Below are 27,600 nucleotides of genomic sequence, written 5' to 3' on the forward strand. Positions count from 1 at the left end.
CAAATTCAACTTAAGAACAAACCTATAGTCCCTATATTGTTTGTAACCCGGGGACTGCCTGTATATGTAAAGGACCAAGGGAGAAGAGAAAAATGGAAGGAGGCATTTTCTCTTACTTTTAGAAAAATCTGCCTATCATTTATGTATATGTTCATTTATGAGAGAAAAGGATGAAATCTAAATGGTGAACATTTTATTGCTAATGTAGTATACAAAAATAACATTAATTAGGCAAAATTGTAATGATTGTAATGGTAATCCTATTGCAGATTTAGGGCCTTATTTTACTTGTTTGTTGCAAAAAACATTTTTGGGACCTATAGCTACAGAAATCAATGGCACAATACCTATTAACTCTGACAGCAGAATCAGGCTGTCACAAATTCATCAGTTTTTTTAAAAAATTATGTACAATTAACTTTTTAGCTAAAATAATAGGTTTCTATCAGAAGATAAATTATTCACTTTTTAATTTAAGCAAAAACAGTCTAGAAGTGATGAATTTAGTAGGATGGAAAAAACCCCTTACGCTTTTTATTACACTGTTCATTTATTCAGTGTTACTATAAGTGGAAATGGTGGAAACTTGTCCCGGGCATGATCCTTGTTGAAGAGTAGTACCACTACCTAGCTTTTTCCATTTGTACCCATATTGTGACCTTTGAAAACACCGCTCTGTTCACAAACAATAGAAGATTTAATTCACTGGAGGGGAGCCACTAATATCATACATATTGTGTGTATGTGTGTGACTAGTTGGAATTGTATGCTATTCAAAAGTGGCAAAAAGCAGCATTCAGAATCTGATTGCACCCTTAGCCAATCTTTGTTGTATTAACTTTTTCTTTAGTATTTTTGATAAATTTGAGCATCCTTATCCAGTAATGCTCCTGGACAAAGTATAGTAAATAGAATAACTCATCTAATGGAAAAATTGTCTATTGCAAAAGAATGGCTAGGGAACCCTCAGGACCCATCTGTTCATTTGTACAGAAGAATAGATAAAATTACTTAAATCAAGAAGGATCTACCAAGGGATGCCCACAGAGAGGGAGTTCTGCTGACAAAACTGTACAACTGGTCTGTTTTTAGAATGTGTATTAAGAACAATCCAACTTATCTCACTTTCTTTGGTACAATAGGATGTTTTAGGAGGCAAAATATGGTTTGGAGGTCTCTTGTCTCTAAACTATGAATGACTGTATGTATAAGTAAGACTCTGAAATGTATGAGAGCAGGTTACTTGCAGGCTGTGCAGTTTGTGGTGAACAGATGTAATTGAGTCCAATGCATCTATATTATGGTACAGGCAAGCAGTTGGATCATTCAATTGTTATGAATTTTGGATAAGAAGGAGCAAAATTGATCTTGGAGGTGACAAATGCATGTTTGGCCACGATGGAGTGTGCAAGGGAGATGCAAAGCTAGAAGCTTTTGAGGGGCACTGGAGCACTTTCACAGCTTAGTGAACCTGTGGCCCTGGATGCTTGCCCAGGTCTTAAATGAAAGATACATTTGATGTAATACTGCTGCACTGTAATTCATGGCACCTTTTCCGTTGACACTGATAGGAGTCAGATCATGCACATGAAGAACAAAAGAAGTTAAAATAATGGAGACCTTCAAGTTTGAACCTCTTTTGCTTTCTCATAGCCCGTTTAGAATCTGAACCAATTAGGACTGTCAAGCAATTGTGATCAATCACATTGTTAAACAATATACCAACTGAAATTTATTAAATATATTTGGATATTTTTATGCATTTTGTATTGATTTTCTATTACATCATAGAATACAAGTGTAGAGTGCGTACATTATATTATTTTTTATTATAAATTTGACCTGTAACAGTGCTAAACAAAAGAAATAGAATTTTTCAATTCAGCTCATACAAGTACATAGTGCACTCTCTTTATCGTTAAAGTATAACTTACAATTGTACATGTTTTATTTTTTACTACAGTTCCGTAACAAAATAATGTAACATTTTAGAGCCTACAAGTCTACTCAATCCTGCTTTTTATTTATCCAATTGATAAGACAAACAAGTGTGTTTACATTTACAGAAATACAAGTACATAGTGCACTCTCTTTATCGTTAAAGTATAACTTACAATTGTACATGTTTTATTTTTTACTACAGTTCCGTAACAAAATAATGTAACATTTTAGAGCCTACAAGTCTACTCAGTCCTGCTTTTTATTCATCCAATTGGTAAGACAAACAAGTGTGTTTACATTTACAGAAATATTGCTATCTGCTTCTCATTTATAGTATCACCAGAAAATAAGATCAGGCTTTAGCATGACTTTTGTAGTCAGCATTCCAAGTACTTATGTGCTAAACATTTGTATTTCCCTTCATGCTTCAGCCACCATTTCAGAGGACATGCTTTCACACTGATAATGCTTGTTAAAAATGCACCAATTACATTTGTAATTGAACTGCTTGGGAGAACTATATGTCTCCTGTTCTGTTTTATCTGCATTTCTTGTTATAGCACTCTTTATGACAACCCAGCACATGTTGTTTGTTTTAAGAACATTTTCATAGCAGATTTGATAAAATGCAGAGAAGGTGTCAATGTGATATTTCTAAAAATAGCTATAGCACTCGACCCAAGGGTAAAAAAATTAGAAGTACTTTCCAACATGTTGTGTATGCTTTTAGAAGTCTCAAAAGACCAACACTCTGATGCAGAAATTATAGAACCTGAACCACCAAAAAAGAAAACCAACCTTCTGCTGTTGGTATCCGAATCAAATGGTAAAAATGAATGTGTCAGTCCACACTCTCTTGGATTTTGGTGAGCAGAACCCAACATCAGCCTGGATACATGTCCTCTGGAAATTGGGGTTGAAGCATGAAGGAACATAAGAAGCTTGAGCGTATCTGGCACATAAATATATTGCAATACTGGCTATCTGAGGCTATGTCTACACTACAGGCTTCTTGCACAAGAACCTTTTTGCAGAAGAAATCTTCCACAAAAACTTCTTGTGTAAGAGCGCATCCACACTGTTAAAGCGCATCGAAAAAGCAATGTGCTTTTGTGAAAGAGAGTGTCCAGGATGCATGGATACTCTCTCAAAAGGAAACTCTGATTGCTATTTACAGAATGGCCACTGGGGCACCTGTGCTTTTTTTCGATTGCCTCTTTTTGTGCAAAAAAACCCTGTTCCCCATCCACACGCAACTTTTTGCTCAAGAACTCTTGCGCAAAAAGGAATTATTCCTCGTAAAAGGAGGAATACCTACACCGGAAAACCCCCTCTGTTCTTTTGTTTTAGTTGTGCAAAAACATGCTTGAGGTATGGACGCTCTGCAAGTTTTTGCGCAATAACAGCCATTTTTGCGCAAAAACTCTGTAGTGTAGACCTAGACTATGGCTAGACTACATCACTCTTTCAAAAAAATGAAGAGTATGGGATCTTTCAAAAAAAAGCTGTTGGTTTTTTTTTCGAAAGAACCGTGTCTAGACTGCGGTTTCACTTTCGAAATACCCTTTTTCGAAACAGCGATTGGACGCAAATATGCAAATGAAACGTGGGATATATAAATCCGCTTTTCATTTGCACTTTCAATCAGCCTGATTTACATCCCTCTTTCGAAAGAGGGATGTCGTCTAGACATAGTCCTAGCCTTAGTGCCATGTTCTCACTTTCAGGTGACATTCCAGCCAAAAAGTAGGCAGCATTATCTCCTGCAAATTGTAACCAGACTTAATTTTCGGAGTGATCGAGTTAGTTAAGCAGTTAGTTAGTTAGTTAACTGATTAAATAGGCGAAGGCAGGGGAGAGGTGCTCCAGCCAAGTCATGGCTGGACTGGAGCAGCACCTGCAGTGCCTCAGTTGCTTCTTGCCCCATGGCCCTGGAGAGGGAGGCAACAGCATTGCACAGGACCCGAAGCAGTTAACTGGTTACCCATTCATAGTCCTAACTAGAACTGAGTGGACTTGTAGGTGTTAAATTTTACTTAATTTAATTTTTTTAATGCAGTTATGTAACAAAAAAAATCTGCATTTTTTAATTTATACTTTCATGATAAGGAGATTGCACTATATATACTACTTGTATGAGATGAACTTGAAATAGTATTTCATTTTCTTTTTAAGGGGTAATAAAATAAATGAATAAAATAAAATAAATAAAATGAGCACTTTACACTTTTGTATTCTGTGTTGTAATTGAAACTAGTTTGTTTGAAAATCTAGAAAACATTCAAAATATTTAAATTGTATTATATTATGATTTAAAAATAATGATTAATCATGATATTATATCATTTGATTAATCACGATTGATTTTTTTAATTGCTTGATTGCTTTAGGACCAATATAAATTACCACCTTTAAAATATTTCCCCTCCTAACTATTGTAGATGCTTTTGGGTGTACCACTGAAAAAAACAACATTGGTGGTCCCATTTCCTTTAAATATCTAATTCTGTAGCTTTACATATTATTTTACATTCAATAGTCATTTTCTCACAGAGAGAGGTTTAAAATGACTATCATTAAGCTTGCAAGAATTTTTTTTTATAATTTTGATGGATAATATCAGTGTTTATTCTACAGGAGGCCCCCGACTTGCAACAGCGCGAGTTTTCTGACCCTCTGCACTTACAACCATTTTTGTAAGTGCGGAAGGGGCAAGAAACCCCTGCCTTATGTCCTCTGCCTGCATTTACAATGGTGCATGGCACCTGTCATAAATGAGGGTTCAAGTTACGATACCCCTGACTAGTAACACTTCCCCTGGAACCAATTGCATCACAAGTTGGGGGCCTCCTGTATTGCTTTTTCATATTTTTATTTATTTACATTTTCACAGTTGCACAAAATTATGTATTTTAACCTTTTAAATGATAATTTTATCAATTTTAAATTTTATAAATCCAATTTTTGCTCAGATGACACTGGATCCTTTAAAAGATATTCCTCCTACCCCCCCCAAAAGCTCTCTTTGTACATTGTGTCATCTAACTGGGTTCAGTTCCTGTCTGATAGTCTCACAGTGTGGCCTTGGGTAAGTCCCTTAATTTCTTTCTGCCTAAATATGTAGCCTCATGATCCCTACTCCCTTGTGTGAAGCACTTTAATATCCCTCACTGAAAGGAATTCTCTATAAGCTATATGTGCAAAACAATATTACTTTATTTTAAAAGGTCTGCTCTGATAAGATATAGTCTTATTATTTAAAACTTTTTTATTTGTTAATTATCATGGGGAAAAGTCTGGCTTGTTATACATAAGTGCATTAGGGACACTTTTCTTCTCATGTCTTGGGCAGGAACCTTAGTAGAATACTATTTCCTGAGCACAGGGTTGTTCTTATTTATTTTATTCTAGTCCTTAGGTGCTCTAACCACAGGCAAGGATCCATGGCTAGACTCTGTAGAAGCACAGCAAAAAAGTTTCTACTCCTAAACCTTTCACTCAAAGACAAGCCTGTTAGCATGCCTATTATGGCCATAAAAGGATGTGGCTATCAGGAGGGATTTGGATAATTGACTGTAGTGTACACAGCAGGGGAAGCATTCCTTGCAGAAGTTGTGAGGAGTTTTACGCTTCATTTTCTCTTAGGCATTGTGCTTGTGTCTGTCTTGGATAGGAAGGATACCTTAAAGTACCCCACATGGCTGCTACTTTTCTGTATCTTTATCTCCTTAGTGCTTCAGAGAGGAGCTAGGAGTAGACTTTGGTTCTACCTCTTAGTCTTGGATTGAGAATACAAGTTAAAATTGCTGGAATACATTGTTGGTAAAGATTAAGATTGGAGAATGCATATCTTTTAGGATCATTGTTGTGCAAGTGTGTGGAAGCATAAGGACTAAATGTATGAGACTTTTTCTGCTTAAAAAAAATCTGGCTTTGGGTTTGCTCTCCTAGGCAAGATAAAATTGCTAAAGAAAACTATCAGTTATATAAAATTCAAAAAAAGTGTTAACTTCACTTAAAATATTTTGTATATACTGTTTAGTTTGTGTAAGTTCCCATTCAGATGCGTTATATCTGTCATTTCTATAAACTGGATTCAAGTACATGATAAAATGTTTCATGACTTACTAATGTCTATTAATTCATTTCTTTCTGTGTCCTGCTCAGCTCTTGCTTTAGTGTGGTGAGGATTTTTTTGGTTGGTTTGTTTGTTTTTGTAAAACACATTTGTTTTCCTGAGTTCGTGTAGAGTATTCATTTTAAATCATAATATTCATGCAAATGCAAACATTTAGTAAATATGTTCCTATCTAATTTAACTGCAGAATAAAAGATTTTCAACTATGCAATGAACAGTACACAAACACACAAAATATTTCAAGTTTTTAATTTGTTATAGTTTATATTACATATTTGAGAGTTCAGTAGATTATCTACATATTTCAAACTGTTATAATCTAGTAAAGAAAAGTAGTAATATAAAAAATTAAAATGGAAAAGATTGCTTACCCATTTTGCTGCTTCTGGACTTGATAATTGCAAACAGATTCTGGCTACTTTTGTTTTTCCACTTAACTGAATCTTTATACTATCATTGCTCTGCTATGCAAGTGATTGCTTTCCTAACTCACTTCAAGCAAGCATTGCTTTCAAAAGCTTCCTGAAAGGGGATAGCCCTGCAGAAGAAAATGTACACCTCATTAAAGAGACCATGCTTCTGAACACACTTTTTTCCTTGCCTTCATAACCTACCATTTGCAACATGCCCTTTCTATTACCTCTGACGGCTGTTGATAGCATTATGTGTTCCTTCTCCCACAATACCTGAGGTATTAACTCAGGTACCTACTATGTTTATGAAAATACACATACAGGAATGAACATTTGAAGATTAAATTTTACTTTTGAGACCAAATTTTAAAAATGAAATCATAAGACATTTTTTCTGATGATGGCAAAAATGTGTAATCCCTTTTTATGTAGTTTTACTTAAGGAAATGGCTAAGGATCCTACTGACAGGAGGAACAGCTGACTAATTTATGAACTGGTGCCTCTCTTTTTCAAGATGGTTTCACTTTTTTTCCTTAAACTTCAAGCAAACCCTCATTAGACTTTAACTAAAATTGTTAGGAGTAGTGAAGAAACTTGGGCTCTCTGCTTTCATACAGTAGTTTTATGAAGGAAGCTAAGTTGAGTTGCAGAAGCCTCATGAATTTTAAGTTGTTGTTACTACAAATACCTTTCATATTTACTAGAGTAAATATCCTACTCTATAAAAATATATTCCCAGACAGGACAATGTCATTAATATGAAGTATGTTAAGTTAACACAAGCTATTTTGTTAAGAAGGAAGACAGAAGATGAACTCATATGAGTCTGTGCCTAAAATGTTATGGTAAGTTTTGTTTGGCTTTATATTTACCTTTTCTGTTCAGATAGGCTTCCAAAAGATTTCCTAACTGCAGTAATTGTTTGTGTGCATTGAGCAAGTAATAACTTCCTATTATTGATTACAATCCAGTGAGGGCATTAAATTAGTGAGATTAATTTGTGTTGGTATTTGTGACATACCCCCTTGAGATTATTAGTAATACACAAGATAGTTTATGCTGTATTTAAGATCATTCTGTGACCAGGTTTCTCCTTTTTGTGTGAAATTGCTTAATTGCAAATGTGAGGAAAAGAATGAGGCTTGACACCTGTTCTGCAAGAATACTTTGTCAGAAACAGCTGTTTGATAACTAAGCTGATTATGTTGCTAACAGTGTGTGTTTATATATATCACAGCTATAGAATGGCCTAGACTGTTATTCAAATATGACTTCCTTAGAAATATGGTGGTTGTTGATTTTTAGCTGGTCTGGGAAAATTTCTTGCTACTGGATGATGTACTGAGGAGTCCTAGTGAAACAGGAGACAAAAAGACATTTCTTATGTGAGTACATGATTTAAAAAATAGTTTCAAGAATTTTTAAAAAGTTGGTAAACTCTACTGTGTGGTTCTGATGTGCTGTTAGTCCAATTATGCTAAATGGACAAAATAAAGGATGTAGATTTATGTAAGCATATGCATATATGGAATTCTACTCAAAATTATTTCAAACCAGTTGAAGTTGAAGAAAATGTTGGGAGTCTTGTATTATTCTGTTGTATTCATAATTTTAAAAAGGAAAGTTAAGTCCCATTTTCAAGGTTTCATACTGTAACTTACCTGTAAAAACTGAAGACAAGAAAACTTGATTTGTGTAATATTTTTCATGTATCCTCTGAGACACTGTGGAGGAGTGAGATTTTAATAGAATGAAGAAAAACTAGGCAATAGTCCAGGAGCAAGGAATGTTTAATTTTGAGTTTAAGAGTTTTACCACTTGTATTCTTTCATTTTACTAATCAAAGTTAAACTTTTCAACCTTCCACAAGCTTTATATATAGAGTGTATATTTTGCAGTCATTTAGTCACTGAGGCCCTGATTCTACAAGGCTTATGCAGCTACCTAATTTTAGAGTCTGTGAATATTCAGTGGGATTTGTGTCTCTAAAATTGGGGGGGAGGGTCTCTGTACACTTTTGTAGAATTGAGGTTTAATATGGCTTAGCTGAATACTTTTTGAAAAAAAATAACTTCTATTTTAAAAAAGCCACCCAAAGAGTTCCTGATACTTGTATAATTTGCAGAAAATTGCCTTATTTTAAGCCTTTCTTCTACCTCAGTTGAAGTCAACAGTTTTGCCGTGCATTTTCCTGCTATAATTTATGCACATGCACAATTTTACTTGTGTAGTTTGATGTGAGTTGAGTTGTACAGTGCTTAAATGTATAGTGCTGGATCCACAGTCATCAATTTAAGATCCACGCTACTTTTTTATTTAGACCACAAACACATTTTTACTGGTGCAACAGAAGTTTATTCTGTTTGAGCAAAATTGGATTCCATTTATAACTTTATAAGTAATCCATGTATGAGTCGGAGGTGAGGAGAGAACTCCAAATCAAAATCCTCATACCAATCACTTGTCACTCTTTAGGAATGTCTGTCTGAGTCCCATCCAGACATAACAATCATCGGTTCATAAACTTACAAACAAGTACGTGTACATACAGATGCACACAAGATAGCAGCCACAAGATATTCAAATTTATATTTCTCACACTTTAAAAATACCTTTTCATTCAAGTCTCAGATTGTGGCTAATGAGCTAGCTACTATATGAAACAGCATGGCCAGGTTATTGAGAAATACCCCCGAACTATCAAAGAAAATCTGCTTTCTGGTTGGTAAAACAACTGCACTACTTTCAACCCCTCCATCCTCCAAGGCAAGAGGGGCAATTTGACCAAATGTAAATAATTCACCATATAACTTAATCTGTTTCCATAATATAGTATGTGCAACCGTAAAATATTTTGTCACTAGATGGCACTCTTGAATGAGGCTTGTGATTTATTCCTGGGCTGGTATTTCATTCACAAACAGTCCCAATTATTTATTTTCATTACTGTTTTTATAATGCTGGTAGAGAAATAAAGAGAGGGTGTAAACTTTTATTATGAACTGATATCAGGAACACTTAGAGTATGTCTACATAGCAGCGTTATTTTGGAATAACAGACATTATTCTGAAATAACATAGTCCGCGAATACACTTCAAGTAGTTATTTTGACTTAATGTCGAAATAATGTTGAGTTGGAGGACTGCTTACTCTGATTTCTGTAGCTCTCATTTTGTGAGGAGTAAGGGAAGTCAGAGGAAAAGTGCTTTCTCAGACTTCCTGCTTTGTGGACAGCGCCAAAAGCAGAAATAAACTATTTTAACTTAAGCTACAAAATTGACGAGGCTCAAGTTGCATAGCTTATTTCAGCTTTAGCCCTGCTGTGTAGACATGCCCTTACTGTGCTTTTATAAAAGCATTTTAGCTAAAAGTGGCATAGAACAATTGCAAGTAAGTACTGAAACAAAGATGACACAATAGATAGTGCATAAACAACGAGAAATCCTGTGGTATCTTATAAACTAACAGATTTATTGGAGCATAAGCTTTCGTGGGCAAAGACCTGCTTCATCAGATGCATCTGATGAAGCGGGTCTTTGCCCACGAAAGCTTATGCTCCAATAAATCTGCTAATCTATAAGATGCCACAGGACTTCTCGTTGTTAATGCAGATTCAGACTTAACGTTACTACCCCTCTGTTATGATAGATACTAAAGTTTTCTTTACATAACATATAATTTCAGTCCTAATAAGTTTGCCAGGCTTCTAAGTTTGTTTTAATGTTCTGAGTGTAACTATATATAAATAAAATATTTAAATATTTGGCGTGGATGATAATTTCTCTAGAGTTTTAATTGGATGTGATTATATTCAGTATTCTTCACAGACCAAATTGATTAGTATTACTTTGCATTGCTAAACATTCATAGAATGACACCCTATAAATAACTGTTTGAGTAGTGAATGTGTATTTCTAACTCAGTGAGTGATGTGTATGTAGTCATTTTAATATTTTATATTCTTTTCATCTCATCTGATATGCAGAACAAAATGCAAACAGTGATTAAACCAAAACTGGATCTAGTGGACTAGAAACGCCCCCCCCCCCCCACCCCCCAGCTTTTTATCAAACCGTGTATTGAACAACTTCAGTGCTGCAGGCCTGGCCTTGGGGCAAGGCGAGCAAGGCAGTTTCTTTGAGGCATGCACTATCCAGCACGTGCTGGGAGCCACCCAGCCACGCAGTGCAGCCAACCACAACATGCCGCCATAGGCCCCACAAACTCTTTGGCTGAGCCTGCAGTGCTGAAACCAGTGCAGAACATGGACAGTGGACATTAATAATTACCTAGCAAATGTGCAGTTACCGTATATATTCATTCATAAGCTGACTTTTTTTTTAAATTCCTCTGTGAAGAGCAGGGGTTGGCTTATGAATGGGTGCTTCTCCAGCCCACGGAAGCAAGGGGTGCTGGAGGCCTTGTTAGCTGTTGGCATGGAGTCTCTCAGTGGAGAATAGTTATAGAAATGTTTTTTGTCTCAGCGGAGAGTCTCTTAACTGATAACACTCTTTCCTGATAACACTTAATACTTTAACAATAGTGGTAGAGATGTAGCCGTGTTAGTCTGGGGTAGCTGAAGCAAAATGCAGGACAATGTAGCACTTTAAAGACTAACAAGATGGTTTATTAGATGATGAGCTTTCGTGGGCCAGGTGACAGTTTTCTTCCATTATTTGATCTGAGGAAGTGGGTCTGGCCCACGAAAGCTCATCATCTAATAAACCATCTTGTTAGTCTTTAAAGTGCTACATTGTCCTGCATTTTACTTTAACAATGAGTTTTTAACACTTCCTGGCAGCCAAACCAGCAAATCCTTCAAAGCCTCCCTGCCCCCTTGCTTCTGGTGGCTTGGGAACTGTTAAAAGCTCCACTGAGAGCCTCCTTGCTAAGGGTGACCCTGAGGAGCTGGGACTGGACCTCTGTACTCCAGATTTGGGAGTGACTTTTTTTAAAACTATTTTTTCTTTGTAAGTTTGGGGATAGGGGGTCAGCTTATAAACAAACAGGTTTATGTTTGAATATATGTGGTATTTTGAGGAATGGTTGCAGCTTCTGAATGACATTCAAAGGCTTGGAGGTTTAAATAAGCTGCTCTTTGGTGTAAGTAGCAGCAAAGGACTTAAAAATAAGTTGGGACTCTTGGTTACATGTCAGTGTAACATTGAGCCCAAGCAGGCGAAATAAACTCCGTGTGCCTGTGAAGCAGTGGTTCTCAAACTTTTTGGCCCATGTACCATTGGGCTCAGTTTAAATATGTTAATTACATAGTTACACTGGAGCCATTTTGCTAGAGTTGCAACTAGGGAGAATGGTTTCATTTAAATTATAAAACCGATTAAGTGTTTAAACTTTCTTATTAGTTTATCCAACTTCATTTTAAATAAAAATATTAATTTATGTTCAACACAAAGTTTCAATGTTTTTCTTTATTTATGGCAGGGGTGGGGAACGTTTTTTGGGTTAGAGGCCACTGACCCACAGAAATCAGTTGGGGACCACACAAGTGAGAAACAAAAATCTCTTCCTCAAACCCCCAGCCCTCACTGATGTGGCCCCCAACTGAGACACCTCACTCCTCTGGTGTCCAGCCCCACAGGGTGAGGGGACAGAACAGGGAGGACTGAGATTCAGGGCTTCCCATAGGCCAGACTTATTTTTATGGGGCTCTTGAATTAGTGGATTTTATGGACCTCCTTAGGCTCTGGGGTGGGGACAATAATGAAGGATTCAGTGTGCGGGACAGGGCTGCCAGTGAGTGGAATAGTGGTGCAGGATCTGGGACGGAGGTGGGGTGCAGAAGAGGAGAAGTTGCGAGGTCTGAGTAGGAGGTAGGGTGCAGAAGCAAAGTGCGCAGAGCAATGGCTGAACAGCCAGATTGGAGCGGGGTGCACCCTGCAGAAGGGTGAGCAGGCTCCTGTCATGGCAGGCGTGCTGCAGTGGGAAATTCAGGGTCGCTTGAGAATCCTGACTCCCAGAGACATGGTGACCAGAGGGTGTGTGTGGGGGGGGGGGGAGGGGGTTGGGGGGGCGGCGAGGGGGAGGAAGGGAGGAGCGACAAGAGGCTTGAGGCTGCAGCTGCTGCAGACTATGATGACAAAGAATGAGGTGGGGCAGGAAAGCCTCACCTGAGGTGCAGGGACATGGACAAACCTCCATAAGAGCCTGCCACAGGCCACCTTGGAGGAGGACCTGGATCACTAGTGGTCTGTGGACTGCACTTTGAGAAGGTGGTTTGAGAATCACTGCTGTAAAGTGAGTTGGGACCTGGGAATCAGAGGTGGTTGGAAGCATGTCAGATGAGGGAACCCTCATCAGCATGTTACTTTCACCTCCAGAGACATTTAAGCAGCATTAACTGTACATCGAGTCTAATAGCTCAGCAAAATGACTGAACAAGTGTAGCTGCTTATCATCTACAGTTGGTTAATAACATAGTAAAACCCTCTAGGTTGGTTATTAGCTTAGACCGGTTAATAATCAAATCACACAGTTTTAATATCATGTATTGCAAAGAGCTTCAGGAAACACATTAAAGAGCCACTTGTGACTGTTGAGCCCTAGTCTGAGTATCACTGTTTTAAACTTGAAAATTAATAGCCTGATCAGAAAACAAGGGTTTCTAAAAACATGACAGTAGTTGCATGAAATTTGAGCACAGAAGTTTGTTATACAAAATCAGAACAGGTCATTTTATTATTACATGGTTACAAAAAAGTTGCAAAGAAACAAAGCAGATGAAAACTAAACTGCCCCTGGTACTCTCTTGAAAATGAATTCTGTGTCCCCTGGGAATTTGTATCCATAGTTCTAAGGTGTATATAGAAGCAGGAAAATTCAGAGTTAAATGTGAAAGCCAGAGTCTAATTTAAAGTGCTAGCCCTGATCATTTCTTCATTCAATAAACCTGTGGCTACAGCTCTTGAAGAAGAAACCTCTGAGAGGATCCCTTTATTAAATTTCTCCCTGATTATTCCTATTGGGTCTGATTACACATGTTCAAATATGTTTTCCTGTGTTCCTAAAGACAGTACTTTCCTATATTTAGCATTTGTAATACTGGACTATGTCTTTAATAGAAGAAGCTCCCATGTTTTAGAATGTGCTAAAAAAATCTTATCTAAAACTAATGAAATAACACACAATGCTACTGAATACATGAATTAAATGAACACAACCCCATATTGTATGTTAACTTGTTAAATACACTGTTTGTTAATTTGTGCATATATGCATTCACACACACTTCTACTTGCTATCATCGCTGTGGTTAAAGGCCTAACTGTATTTCTATTATAAAATGAATTCCTATATATACAGGGGTTCCTTGCTGTATGTTCCTTCTTGTGTGGAAGCCACTGCCTCCACACCCTTCATGGGTATGAATATCTATGTATCACACTGAGGAGCGGACAAAAAGACTAGTCAGACCAGGGAGAAGAATGAGCACATGGGCTAGGTGATGCATACTGACCCTGCAGAGCATATGTGGAAACAATAAGAGAGCCTGGGAATGTATTTAATTTTTTGTGATGATGCGCTCTTCTTTTGGTGTTTCTAAAGCTGTTTTGGTCAGGTGTAGTTCCTGATTAATCACCATTTTGTTGCCAGGGGACTAATATTATGCAGGCAAACAGAGCCTATGCTTGGAAATGTGTGGCATTCCTAGGGCTGTGCAGATTCTTGGGAATCCATCAGGCTTGTGGGCTGCAATAAATACGCAAGAGAGAAGAAAGATTTAATAATGGGTTAAAGGTCCTACACTTTGGCAAGATCATTAACAGGTGTAAATGGACATGGCTCCACTGAAGTCTATAGAAGCTCTCCCAGGCCTGATCTATACTAAAACAGACTGATCGGCTTACCTTAAGCTGAGCCGCCATGGTGTCTACACAGCAGGAGGCCAAAGAGAACGCATGCTCCCTTACTCCATGTAGACTGAGGAGTGCTGGATGCTGGTGGGGGCTGCCCTCAGTGTTCAATTTGGGGTCTACACTAGACCTGCTAAATCGAACACTACAAGATCGACCTCTGGAGGGTTGATCTTCTCTGTAGCGTAGACAAGCCCAACTGATTGCAATGGGAATAGAAGGTGGCATAAATGCTCAATCTGCCACTGAAATGCTTCCGTTTGTAGAGGTGCAGGCTTCACCTGTAGCTGCAGAGCAAGCTGTATAACGGTGAAAAACAAAACCACAGGTTGTGGGATTTTAAAAATCATGCCTGAAATTTTCTTACCCCAGTGTTTCCCAGTCTTGTTTGGGACCTGGGGATGGAGAAGAGGGATTATCAAGGGTGGAAAGAGTTGCAGGGGCCTTTCCACCTTCCTTGTCTCGGTCTCATTCTGTAACCATGCTGACAAATCTGCAGAGGCCTCCTTGAAAGTATCCCTGTTTCCCTTCCTGCTCCTATAGGGGATTTCAGTATTACAGCTGTGGGGATCAGCTCCCATCCAGGGCTGCTGTGTCATGCCACAACTCACCACAATATGCCAACATCTTTATGGCTGACCTGAACAACGTTTCCTAAGCTCTCACCGCCCTAACACACTTACTTTACTTATGCTACATTGATGAGTGCTTCATCATGTGGATCCACAGAAAAGACTCTTGTTGAAATCCTTGAGAAATTCTTCAACTTCCACCCCACCATCAACCTCAGCCTTGATCAGTCAACACAAGAAATCCACTTCCTTGACACCATAGTACAATTATGATGGACAAATTTCCATCACCATATATCAGAAACCTACTGACCGCTACACTTACCTTCATGCCTCCAGCTTCCATCCCAGACACATTTCTCAATCTATTGTATACAGCCAAGCCCTGAGATACAACTGGATTTGCTGTGATCCCACAAAGACAAAGACAAACACCTACAGGATCTAAACAGAGCATTTCTAAAACTGAAATACCCAACTGGAGAAGTGAAAAAACAGATTGACAGAGCCAAAAAAATACCCAGACGTGAACTACTTCAAGACAGACCCACAAGAGAAAACAACATAATTCTACTTGTCATTACAGGCAGTCCCCGAGTTACGCGGATCCGACTTACGTCAGATCCGCAGTTACGAACGGGGTTTGCTGCCCATCTCCCTGGAGACCAGCAGACCAGGGAGACGGGAAGCAAAGCCTCTGAGGACGCCAGCAGTGCGACGGCTGCGGCGCGTTTGGGCTGTCCGCTGCCCGCGTGCTCCGCAGCTTTGCTCCACGTCTCCCCAGACCAGGGAGACGGGGAGCAAAGCCGGGGAGCACGCGGGCAGTGGACAGCCCAGATGCGCCGTGGCTGTCCCGCTGCTGGCGTGTTCCGCGGCTTTGCTCCCCATCTCCCTGGTCTGCTGGAGACCAACAGAGCAGGGAGACAGGGAGCAAAGCGGAGCAAAGCCGCGGAGCACGCAGGCAGTGGACAGCCCAGGCCTTGCGGGGGGAGAGGGGAAGACCTGTTCTCGCTTACAGACAACCCCCCAGCCTGAAATAATTTTTTTCCTGGTAACCATGCTACACAGCTACGTCATAAGCATCCCAGCCCTGCAATCAGCCCCAGTGCCAATTTTGACCACATATCTATACAAACGAATTCATCACTGGACCTAACCATATCAGCCACCCGATCAGAGACTCATTGAACTGCATATCCAGTAATGTGATCTATGCTAGCAATGCTCCACGGCTATATATATTGGACAAACTGGACAGTCCCTACAAGAAAGAATTAATGGACACAAATCAGATATCCGAAAAGGGAACACACAAAAACCTGTTGGGAAACACTTTAACCTCCGTAGACACTCATTAAGGGATCTCCAGGTTGCTGTTTTGTTACAGACCAATTCTACAAGTCAAATAGACAGAAGGATTGGAACACCACATCATTCACAAGTTTAATTCTCATGCAGGTGGTTTAAATTGTGATATTGGATGGCTGGGACATTATCTACCAACCAACCAATGAAGGTGCCAGTGATTCTTGATGTCTGTGTAGAATCTGTTAGTACTCTTCCTCTCCAGATGCAAACTACTGGTTCTTATCAGCCTCTTTTAATTATCTAGTCTTTAAGTTGCCAATCCGTTTTTCAGTTTTTCCTGTTACAAACTGGCTCGGCTTTCCCTTTGAAACTTATCTACCCACTGCCTCTTTTTCTCCTCTTCTCCCCTCCCGCCCCGCCTCCAATTTTTTCCTTCTTCTCTCCCTCCCTTCCTTCTCCCCCCCCATTTATTCTTGCTTCTGGACATACAACACTCCTGTCGTCTGAAGAAGTGGGCTGTGCCCACGAAAGCTCATGATACCATCTACATGTTTTGTTAGTCTTTACCAGACTATTTGTTTAAGTTTTTCCTGTTACAGACGGACTCGGCTACCCCTGCTTCTGTGTCTCAACTATGATATCAGTTAACATCCTCTCCTTTCCCTCTGTCTGTAGTGCAATGGAGAATGGGATTAGAGGATAAGGGAACAAGTGTGGAGAGAAATGGGGAAAACTTGAAAAGAAAGGGGGGAAAGGCTAGATAAATTAGAAAGGATTAGAAAGAGAGGAGAGGAAAAAGATGCCAGAGAGGATATAAAAAGAAAAAGATGCAAATGTGTCAGTATGTGCTTGGCGTAGGGGAAGCAGTGCTCAAATCCCTAAGTAGAAGCTCCTACAGAGAAGAGGTTCAATCAACTGTCCTATACAGTTAACCATGTGGAAAGAGAAAGAATAGTGTGCAAACTGAGAAGTGCAGCTATTTCAAACCAATTGTTGGGCTCACTATGCCATTCCTGTTGGCAATAACAATAAAATAATGAGACTGAAGAGTAGAGATAATCCTTCTGTAACTGCAGTCCTAATGGTAGAAGATAGTATGTATGCTGCTTGTCTTGAATAGAGTTTTTATTTGACTATGGCATTCACTCATAGCATTCTTCTTTAGTTCAGGGAGGACAATTTATGCTTTTGGAAATAAAGATTCTGCGGTTATAGGTAACAGTTTTTGCCACAATGACAATTAATTAAATAACTTAATGATTCTCTGTACACTTATTCGGCAGGCAGATCAAAGCAAGGTCATTTGCAGACAATTTGTGGTATATACCTATCATCATAAAATCAGTGACACAAAATATAAAATGGGGCCTTCAGTATGATTAATATTTAAATAAAATACAAGATGGTAGGTGGCATAATAACCTTCATTTACACTTAACACAGGAGATCTTGAGTGTCATACTTCTGATATTATTTTTGAGTTATGACATGACTTTTAACTCATGAAAGTTTTCCCTTCCCATTTTCATATAGTGTTTCTATGTATTAATCTTTCTCTCCCCATCACAGATTCAGTTAAAAATAGACACTAACCATCAAATTCAGCGGGAGATCTTCTGGTTTAGCAGCTACAAGATCTGACCCCTAACATACTGTGTGCTATATTTGTGGACATGTAAGGTGCTTTGCCTGAGTCATCATTGTTGACACTCCACAATTTTATTGAGACCTATAGATTATCTTGTCAAATTTAAACTCAGCCACAGTTTAGCAGAATAATGGTCTTGACAATTGTTAGGTTACAGATTGAAAACATTTTCCCTAATACCTTAAATCTTGAAACGGATTAATTACTTGAGTGTCAGTTAATGTTCTCCTAAATAAACTTTTCAAAATGTAGAGGACTTATTTTTATGGAGATCTTGATATTTTTGGCTCACTTAGTAGATTTCATTCATAAAGGTAGAATCTTGATTGAAACTGCAGAAATGTCACTCTGAGGGTGCATCTACACAGCATCCTAAACTCAAAATAAGAAATGCAATTTGCGCTTCTCCAAATTTCAAAATAACATGCTATTTCGATACGTCTCTTAACCCTCATAGAACGAGGGTTACCAGGATGCAGAAATAGTGCGCCTGTTGTTTTGAAAAATAGTTTGAAATAATGGGTGGCTTGGGTACACATAGTGTAGCTATTTTGGGATAACTTCAGTATCCCGAAATAGCCGTGCAGTGTAAATGTACCCTGAAGTGCAGTAAGATGTCTGGTAGTTCGGTCATTGCAGCCAACACATCCAATAACTATAGATTTTTGATCAATTGATATAGTGACATGGGCACAAGTATCTGGATATTTTTATTTTGCTATTTTAGGTTCAGAAGTGTTGATAAGAATTTGGGCTAATTTTCTTTTATATATTGTTAGCTTTTGGCTATCGTTTGACCTTAAAATTGTACCTTTCTCAAAGTAATAGCATAATAAGTATAAAAAGGTTTTATTTTCCACCGCTTTCATGTCCATATAGTTCATTTCAATGTGAATATGGAAAAGACTAACCACAGAGTGCTACTTTATGTAATTTAAGTTTTACTGAAATGTTTACTGATTCAATTGTGGCTAGGCATCAAACCAGTATAATTATTCTGTAGTACTTTGTTTTTCCTTAGTAGACTCAATACTCCTGAATGTCAGTGTTCCAAATCACATTTGGTGTGCAAATAGTGAATACATCCATGCAATATTGAATACAGCCATCTCTTTTTAGTTAATCAGTTAAGAAAAAAAATCTAAAACTAGAAAACTTAGGTTTATATTTTACAAAACACACCTTTGTATAAGTTTTATTCTCAGTAAACAATATGCATTATTTCTGTGCTGAGAGATTTGATTTTTAAATGTTTGGGTTCATTGATTTCCGTTGTTAAAATGATTGCTTTTTAGATAGTCAGATTTCATTCACACACTGATAAGCATGTGTGTCTCAGAGTTTCATATGTGGGATGGTAGTTATGATCAGTGATCAACTAACAGTTTTAAAATTTAAATAAGTCATATTTATACAGCATTTTATTTAATGTGGAATTTCTGGCATTCATTGTTAATAGTTTTTTTTATGATATTCTTTTGTGTGTCATGAATATTATGTGAAATGCAGCATAGTAAAGAAGAAATCTAATTCAGCCAAGTACTTTTTTAGGATAATTTAGACAAGTGTACAAAGGAACATATTCAAACATTTAGTAAGTTAAAACTGTTACTTCCCTTTCCTTTAAAGGTCATCCACTAATGCTGTACAAAGTCTTACCTGGGCAAAAAACATATCCTCGTATGTATATACAAGTTAGTTTTCTGTAGGGCCAAAGTAAAAATTGGATGAATGACAGAAAATATTTTTGTTTAAATATGGAGAATGCTTTCCATATGCAGTACATATTTGTGATTCAAAAAGAATAAAAACAGATTGTCCTTACAAGCCTTGCTCAGTTTGCATCTTCCAACATATTTGGAAATGTAGGTGCATGAATTATTCCTTTCGCTCCTTTTTTATGGAACAGGGCAAAATTCTGTGTTACTGCATCCTCAACCCTAAATAAAAATCTGACATTTTGTAGCAAGAATTGCTTTCATGCACCAACCAGTATTCTCAGATGGAGCGCAGCACATTTGTTAATGGAACGTCTTGCAGATGTGGATGGTATTAAGAAAAGTTTTTTTTCCAGCTATTTTCCAATGAATGACCTGTCAAAACTTTGCCAGAAAAAGGAAATGTATCCTTTTAAAATACTCAGTGTATTCTGAGCCTGATCAAATGTGTTGTGTTCCCAGGATTGGATTTATACACAGTTGTGCCTGAAAAATCTGTAATGAGTTTTCTTAACTGATGATGGCGATTGCAAGAGAATATTAGTAGTAACAAATTAAAGTAGAAAGTAGGAGACCTTTTGCATATTTCCTGTACGACACAGGAATGTGACTTCATCATCCAAAGAGACAAGTTCACACCCACCCTGGAAAATACAAAAATAATGAAAATGGAAACAGAGCAGAAAAAGGACAAAGCTCGTTGTGGCTTTTGATCCATACAAGAGAAGAAAATAGGATAACTATTCCCTCCCCAAAGGTCAATAGTAATGAAAGAAAAAGGAAGGAGATGTCAATATTCTTTCATCACTGTTCAGTCTGTGCAGGTGTTGGGCAAGTAATAAGTTGTCTGTCTCCCAGACCCCCACCAAAGACTGTGGTAAATGTCCTTATATTGCTTTAATAGCCTGCAGAAGATTAGTTTAGATGTTTTTTGATTACTTCATCTTGGCTGACTTAAAACACACAGGCTTATTAATGTAAAGAAATCTGTCAGGTAGATATATGTGGTTTGAAGAACTAAGTGTAGTTGCAGAATTGTGGGTGCTTCGGGGCTCAACCACCCACTGAAAAAAAATTGGGATGCTTAGCACCCATAGGGACAGATTAATCTTTTCTGGGCTCAATGCCCAGACTTAATTTTTTTTAACCAGGCAAAAGGAATTATGGGAAATGGTGTTAGATTATTTGAAATTCGTCATTTTTTCCCTAGCAAAGTAAATCCCTTGCTATTTGTACATTATGGACCTGATGAAACCATTTTTACAAAGGAGAAATTCCACTGATGTTAGTTTGATTGATTTGAATTGAATTAATGGCATAAGATTTGAATAATGAAATCTGGTTAGGGGGCTAGGAAGGCAGCAGTGATTCCATAACACAATTCCTGTGTGTGGATGTAAATTCATCTACTGGCATACTGTGAATTGTGGTTCTGATTTGGGGAAGGAGAAGTCAGAGAGCATAAAGCTAGTTCCCACTGGAAATCCACCATGAAGTTAACCCTGTGATCTGATTTGTTTTCTGGGTTATTCAAAAGGTGAATTGAGATCCATAGTATACTAAGGATAGATTGCATAAAAAATGTAGGGGAAAAAGTAAAACCTCTAGTAAGTGTCTAGTAAAATGACTCCAATTTTAACCTTTTAAAATGCAGACTTCAGTAGAATTAATCCAGAAATTATCATGCCATGCTGTATACCTCTGAGGAGTTTCTGCGCTAATGTCTGAATGCTATGATCTTTGCACTATACTTCATAGGTGCCAAGTACATGTTAACTGTTGAGGGAAAACCTTTCAAATTGTGCATTAAGTGTTACAAAATTCAGATTTTTGTCTTTTGGGGCTGGAAAACTTATAGTGTATACAATTATTTTATTGGAGGCAAATTACAGAATTGTATTGGAATATTATGGATTAACACAAGAATTTAAAAAAATACAGTTGATTCAGACTTCTCAAATATGAGATTAAAATATGAAATAGCTACCTCTGCTTTTAGTTTTATTTAGGATTGGAGACCGATAGAAATTTTCTAAAGGTTGTGGGTGCATGCTGCCCAACTATCCAGAGGAAAAAGTGGTCTGCTCTGGAAAACGAGGAAAAAAAGACCCTGGGGGAAATTCTAGAATATTTCATTCTGGACTGCATTCAGCAAGGAACTTAACATCTCTAACTTTAAAAAGAGAGCTTAGTTGACTTCAGTGGGATTAGGGATATGTTGAATGGGGATCTTTGTATGCAACTATTGTCCAATTGATCATCTCATCCTCTGCTTAATCTGTTGAACCTGTGGGAGTTTCTAGTACCCATGTTCTTTTTCCTCATCACAGCCAATACTGAGGCTAAGAAAGGAGACAAACTGCTCTGTGCAGGGCCTTCTGGTATGATAAGGAATGTGAAAATGTCCTTTGGCCTCTTCACTCTTCCCCTGGTTAAAATTAATATTTGTTTAATTTTAATATGTTGGGATAGATTTGGACAGTGCATAAGTGGGAATTTTGCTTGTCAGCACGGGGGGGTCAGGACCAGTAAGTATCATATGTAAGGAATTCCTAGAAGACTGTTCTGTAGAAATAATCATGAACAATAATGAATATTGCCTGACTAGTTTTCCACAATAAAATATACCCAATTTAATCAAATAATGCTGTTTTTAGTGAACATCTGCTATTTTTAATGCTCTTCTTGGGAGAAGAGAAAAACCTATATAAATCAAGAACAATAAATATTATTGTGTTATAATATGGTTTAGACATATGTTGGGATTAAAACAATAACCACAGGCTGGTACTACAGGAATCTTTCTATAGACCATTAGAATGTAGCATTGTTCTTCAATATTCTTCATTACAGTAATACACTTTTTATTCAATAAATAAACATCTAGGACAAGCAAAAAGTTCATTTTTCACAGGTTTTGGAAAAATTAAGTTAGATGAGCTAATTCAATGTTATGGTAATACAATGAATGTGTGTTACTTTTTAGCCTTTGTAAAATGTTTTCAGTTAGAAATTACTGCCATTAAAATATGACAGGTGGTTTTTTTGTTTTTGTTTTTTGACCAAGGGGAAACTCTGGTAAATTGTGGTGTTGTCATTACAGTATTTTCTCACCGGTGTTTTGGGAAATATTAGATGCCACAACTTTGGAGTTTTGCTTCCAGATCTGGCTGCCACGTTTCTCCAATTTCTCCCCATCTTTCCTGAAAGTCCATAACAGAGCAACAGAAATGATTAAGTCTAGAAAACATGGCTTATGACAGATTGAAAGAACTGGGGTTGTTTAGTCTGGAAAGTGTTACAAAAAGGAGGGAGAAAAAATATTTTCCTAAACCTCTGATAGGGCAAGAAGTAATGGGCCTAAATTACATCAAGGGAGGTTTAGTTTGGACATTAGGAAAAAGTTCTTAACTGTCACGATGGTTAAGTACTAGAATAAAATGCCTGGGGAGGTTGTGGAATCTCCATAATTTTTTAAGAGTAGATTAGACAAACACCTGACGAGGATGGTCTAGATCAGAGCTATTCAACTTTGGAAGCCCCGAGGGCCGCAACTTAAGTATACTTTCAAATATGTATGCAAATAGCTTCTTTCACACTGCCGGGCATGAATACAAAGATTAAGGAAAGACTACAAAACACCCAGACCCCATTTAAGTCAGTTCTGCTGATATTAATAAAATGCAATATTTACCTGATTTCCACCCATATGACAGCCCTTTTAATGAGCAATTACAGTGCAGGAATTTAACTACTAAAACACATATCAACAGAAAGCCGTTGTATTGACTACTTTTTTGTTTGGGCTCCCACCTGCGGGCCACGTGTTGAGCCCCATGTAACTCCAAACCATACCGTGGGCCACAAACAAATGGGCCACAGGCCTCATGAAGCCCACGGGCCGTGTTTTGAGTAGCCCTGGTCTTGATGGTGCTTTGTCCTGCCATTAGTGCAGAGGACTGGACTTGATGTCCTCTTGAGGTCCCTTCCAGTTCTATGATTCTATCTCCTGTTTTGAATTTAGAACAGTCACATAGCTGGATACCTGCTGATTAACATAGTATCAGAGAACTTACTATGTTTCTGATAAACCTCAAAAGAGAGAGCTTTTTTAAATTTTCTTCTTTTGTGTTATTGGCTCATGATGAAACACTATTTTTTCCTAATTTAATTCACTTCCTCAATTTAAATTGTCATGTTGGGGTTTCATTTGTCCCCCTCCCTCTGGCACACCTAGGCAAATAAAGATTCTCCAAGTCCTTTCTTTTTGGCTGGTAAGATTGCATGCTACATGTTTGAATTTGTGCATTTTTTCTTTGAACTTTTATAATATATAAAACAAAAGACAGAACTATGTAGCACTTTAGCTCAATTGTGAAACAAAAAGGAAAATTGATGACAATGTGCATAATAGATAGACTAATTCTATTTTTTACAGAAACTAATAAGCTATATTATACTTGTGTCATTTCAGTTTGAGAAACTTCTTTTCAATATTTTTTTTCTTTGAGCCGTTGGAGGAGGGGTGTCTGTCTTGTACAGCTATCTTTAACCAACTTCCTACTAGTTTTCACCAGTCTCTAAATAATGTTTAATATGATAGTTCCATGGGTGGCAAGTGAAGATCCAATTGGGAAAAGCAGCTGAAACCCTGCCCTTTCTGCCCAAAGCCATACCCCTTCTCTGAGACCATGCCCCTTCACAACCTTTCCACTCATTTCCCCCCCCCCCAGCAAAGCCCCACCCTACTCTAGCTGAGGGCTGGGGCTGCTGCGTGGCATGACCCCAGCCTTTCCCAGCCATTGGGGAGCTAGGCTGTGACATGGTACAGCCCCAGCCTTCCCCAGCTGTTGGGAAGCTAGGCTATTTGCAGTGTGGCCCTAGCCTACCCCGGCTGTTGGGGACCCAGGCTGCTGCATTGCGTGGCCCTCACTGTCCTCAGCTGTCGGAGAGCTGGGCTGCCATGTGGCATAGCCCCAGCCTTCATGGGCCACCAGGAGCTGGGCTTCCTCACAGCCCCAGTCTTCCTGAGTTGCCGGGGACACGAGCCCAGTCTTCCCAGGCGACCGGAGAGCTGGGCTGACACCCTCCCAGGCAGCGGGACAGTGTATGCAATTTTGGAAATGTAGTGCCTTCCCTTTCCTACATTACCAGCCATCCATGCATAATAGTTCAAATTATTGATAACTAACCCTTAATTTTTTGCATATCAATGTAATATACTTTGTGAACAATTTAGTTGGGGTTGTTGAATACAATAGCAAAATGGCTAAATGCTATTTAAACCTGGCAGTGTGTATTCAGAAGATATTGATGCAAATACACTCAGAATATTCTGGATCGGTTTTTTTTCAAAGCAATATAAGGAGGCAGAGGCCCAATTCCTTGTATGTAATGCTCTTAAGCTCTTCCATAGATCACAGCCTTTTCCTATTATAGAATATAATATAAAAATTGTTATGAATAAAAATCACCTGCTCTATATTGAGTCCTGATTCTCCTTTGTTCTGTAGGGCAACTATAATTCCTGGACAAAAACTAAATTAACAGGGGCTAAGATTGAGAGAACATTTGAATAATTCAGTGTAAAAACATATTGTAATTTATTCCCCAAACCCTATAAAAACATGAAATTCTGACCTTTGATTTCTTATGTTTGATCTCACACATGAAGGTACAGAAACGAACAATTAAGGTGTTTGACATGATGGAATAACTTCATAAATAGTAATACACCTGTTGTGTAGATCAGAGTAAACTGATTAATGCAGAGTACACATTTGATTTTTTTTAATCTCTCCCCACTTTTCAATTCCCACTGCATGGCAGAGTTATGGTTGTGAATATGTCCAAACTCTGTTTCCATATCTTGAAAGAAAACCCCAACATGTTAACCTTAACTCTGAATACCCTGGGTTTGTAATGCTTCTTTTTGGCACAGTTCGAATATCACTGTATTTTTAACGATATATGTATTATACATACTTAAAGCCTTGTCTCAATAGTTTGACAATGATTTAGAAATAATGTAAACACCAGGCCAGCTGGGTAACCTGGAGCAGTTCCCAAGGACTATTTGGGGGTTACAAGATACATTTTAGCATGGGTTTGCTTCAGTTTAAATTCTGAAGATGTTTAGCCAGAAGGTTTTGTTTGCACGTATTAGTATATGTAACAATGGAACGGAATTTAGTGGAACTTTGAGCCTGATCCTGCACTCTTTTCTTAGCAAATATTACTAATAGCTTGGCAGTTTCTTTCTGCAAAACTGCAGTTGATCATTTAACAGCCAGGACAACAATTGGGAATTTACTCTTTTACATGAGGTCATTCTATGTACATAAATCAGCTGCGGATATGGAAAACAGAAGTGTGTGACAGAAGAAAAACAAAGGAGATGCCTAAGCAGAGGTCTATTTCTTCTCCCAGTGAACAGCTCAGAAGTCATTAGGAGGAACCCTTTTGTGGTAAGTTTATAGTGAGTGAATTTATTTTTTCAGCTATATTCATAGTGCTAGTTGTAAACAAATGGTACATATTGTATCTAAGTTTTATTTTCTTGTTTTTCTGCTTTTTGTTGAACTCATGTTGGTTTTTTTTTTTTGAGTTCCTCTGCATTCATCTTTCTTTTTGATGTGGGAGGAGGAGAGGTGCTTGGCAAAGGATGTGTTCAATCTAGGTTTGGTTTTGTTTTGCAGATACTGTATCAACTTTTAGGAATTACATTGCTATAAGAGAAGAGTAAGAAGAAGGAATTAATGATTTTCCTTCTCCTCCTCTTTCTCCTTTCCCCAGCTGGGCCTGAAGGATTATAAACTGAGGCAGGTAAGTTTGCAGTTCCTTGACTTGATTTATTTTTCATTTGATGTGAGGATTGTGCACTATCTGTATTGTAAAAGTACTGTCTGGACATGTGTGGATGAAACAGAGTATTGATCATAATTAGATAATGGGATTGGGAGTGTGAAAAGTAAAAATATTCAAGTAATACTGTATCTTTTTTTCTCCTATAGATCTTGCATATGATGATGTCATCCAATTTTACTTGCCTGGCTCCTCTCAGAAAATAGGAAGATGTGAGAGTCTTAAGAGGATGGCTACAGAGGGGTTAAATTGCACTTCATCGTCCCTCTAGAAATACTTCCTCACGTTGTAAACCAATCTAAAGTAAACAGTAACATCCATAATTATAACAAGTGTGTTAAAATAAATGTATTTAACTTACACGGTGTTCTTTAAATATGTGTATATATGTAAATAAATAAATATATATATATATATGCAAGTGTAAAAAAGCTTTTGTATATTAATGTAAATGCCACATGCCCCATGCAATAATTTCCCTTCAAAAAGCCAGATTATAATTAAATATGTGACAGAGTTACACTGTGTAGGAGATGTGCCTGAGTTAGCCCTAACACATGGTAGGGAACATAGTGGCAATAAATTAAAAAAAGAACATTTCAATATGTCCTTTTCATGATCTTTAAATGAAACATATAGATATCAATTTGTATTTTGTTTATTCCAAGGTGCTTGTCAGACCATATTCTTAATAAACAAAAACTAGTCTGATAGCACTTTATAGACTAACAAAACATGTAGATGGTATCATGAGCTTTCGTGGGCACAGCCCACTTCAGATGACTGGAGTTTTGAGTTTAGGATGTGCAGACCCAAAATAAATATGGGAAAGGGAAAAAAGGAGCAGAGGTTATGAAAAAATCAAAGGGAAAAACAGGAAGGCAGAATGGCCATCAGTAAGCACCTGAAGATTGGCCAGTTAAAACAAAGCAGATAAGGATCAAAGTAAATGGGGGGGGGGGGTACTATCACAGGAAACTACACAAAGAGCTGTTTGCACCTTCATTGAATGTTAGGTTGGTAATGGCACAGTCATCCCTCATCCTCGTTGAGCCCATTAGCATGAGAATTGAACTTGCAGATGAACTGTACTTCTAACACTTCTCTGTGTATTTGGCTGGTAGA

General features: G+C 37.9%; 1 protein-coding gene and 2 long non-coding RNA genes across 7 annotated transcripts in view; 2 read left to right on the forward strand and 1 right to left on the reverse strand.

Moving 5' to 3' along the window:
* LOC142830931 (uncharacterized) overlaps positions 1 to 6,582 on the reverse strand; it is a 42,917-nt gene extending 36,335 nt beyond the window's left edge. Inside the window, exon 1 of the long non-coding RNA XR_012906493.1 lies at positions 6,451 to 6,582. This is a non-coding gene — a long non-coding RNA (uncharacterized LOC142830931). The remainder of the gene's footprint in view (positions 1 to 6,450) is intronic.
* Positions 1 to 27,600, forward strand: part of ERC2 (ELKS/RAB6-interacting/CAST family member 2) — a 1,112,164-nt gene that overhangs the window by 227,812 nt on the left and 856,752 nt on the right. The gene's annotated exons all lie outside the window — the stretch shown is intronic.
* On the forward strand, positions 6,463 to 26,851 carry LOC106732538 (uncharacterized). Of its 3 annotated transcripts, none has more exons than XR_012906491.1 (5): positions 6,463 to 7,338; positions 7,799 to 7,878; positions 25,938 to 26,078; positions 26,310 to 26,436; positions 26,625 to 26,851. It is a non-coding gene; the product is annotated as an uncharacterized LOC106732538 (long non-coding RNA). The 3 variants fall into 3 exon arrangements; XR_001368786.3 differs by lacking the exon at positions 6,463 to 7,338 and adding an exon at positions 19,968 to 20,015 and having other exon boundaries at positions 7,366 to 7,878; positions 25,857 to 26,078; XR_012906492.1 differs by lacking the exon at positions 6,463 to 7,338 and having other exon boundaries at positions 7,372 to 7,878; positions 25,961 to 26,078.

The sequence above is a fragment of the Pelodiscus sinensis genome, chromosome 11, assembly GCF_049634645.1.
Source record: "Pelodiscus sinensis isolate JC-2024 chromosome 11, ASM4963464v1, whole genome shotgun sequence".
NCBI classification, from domain to species: Eukaryota; Metazoa; Chordata; order Testudines; family Trionychidae; genus Pelodiscus; species Pelodiscus sinensis.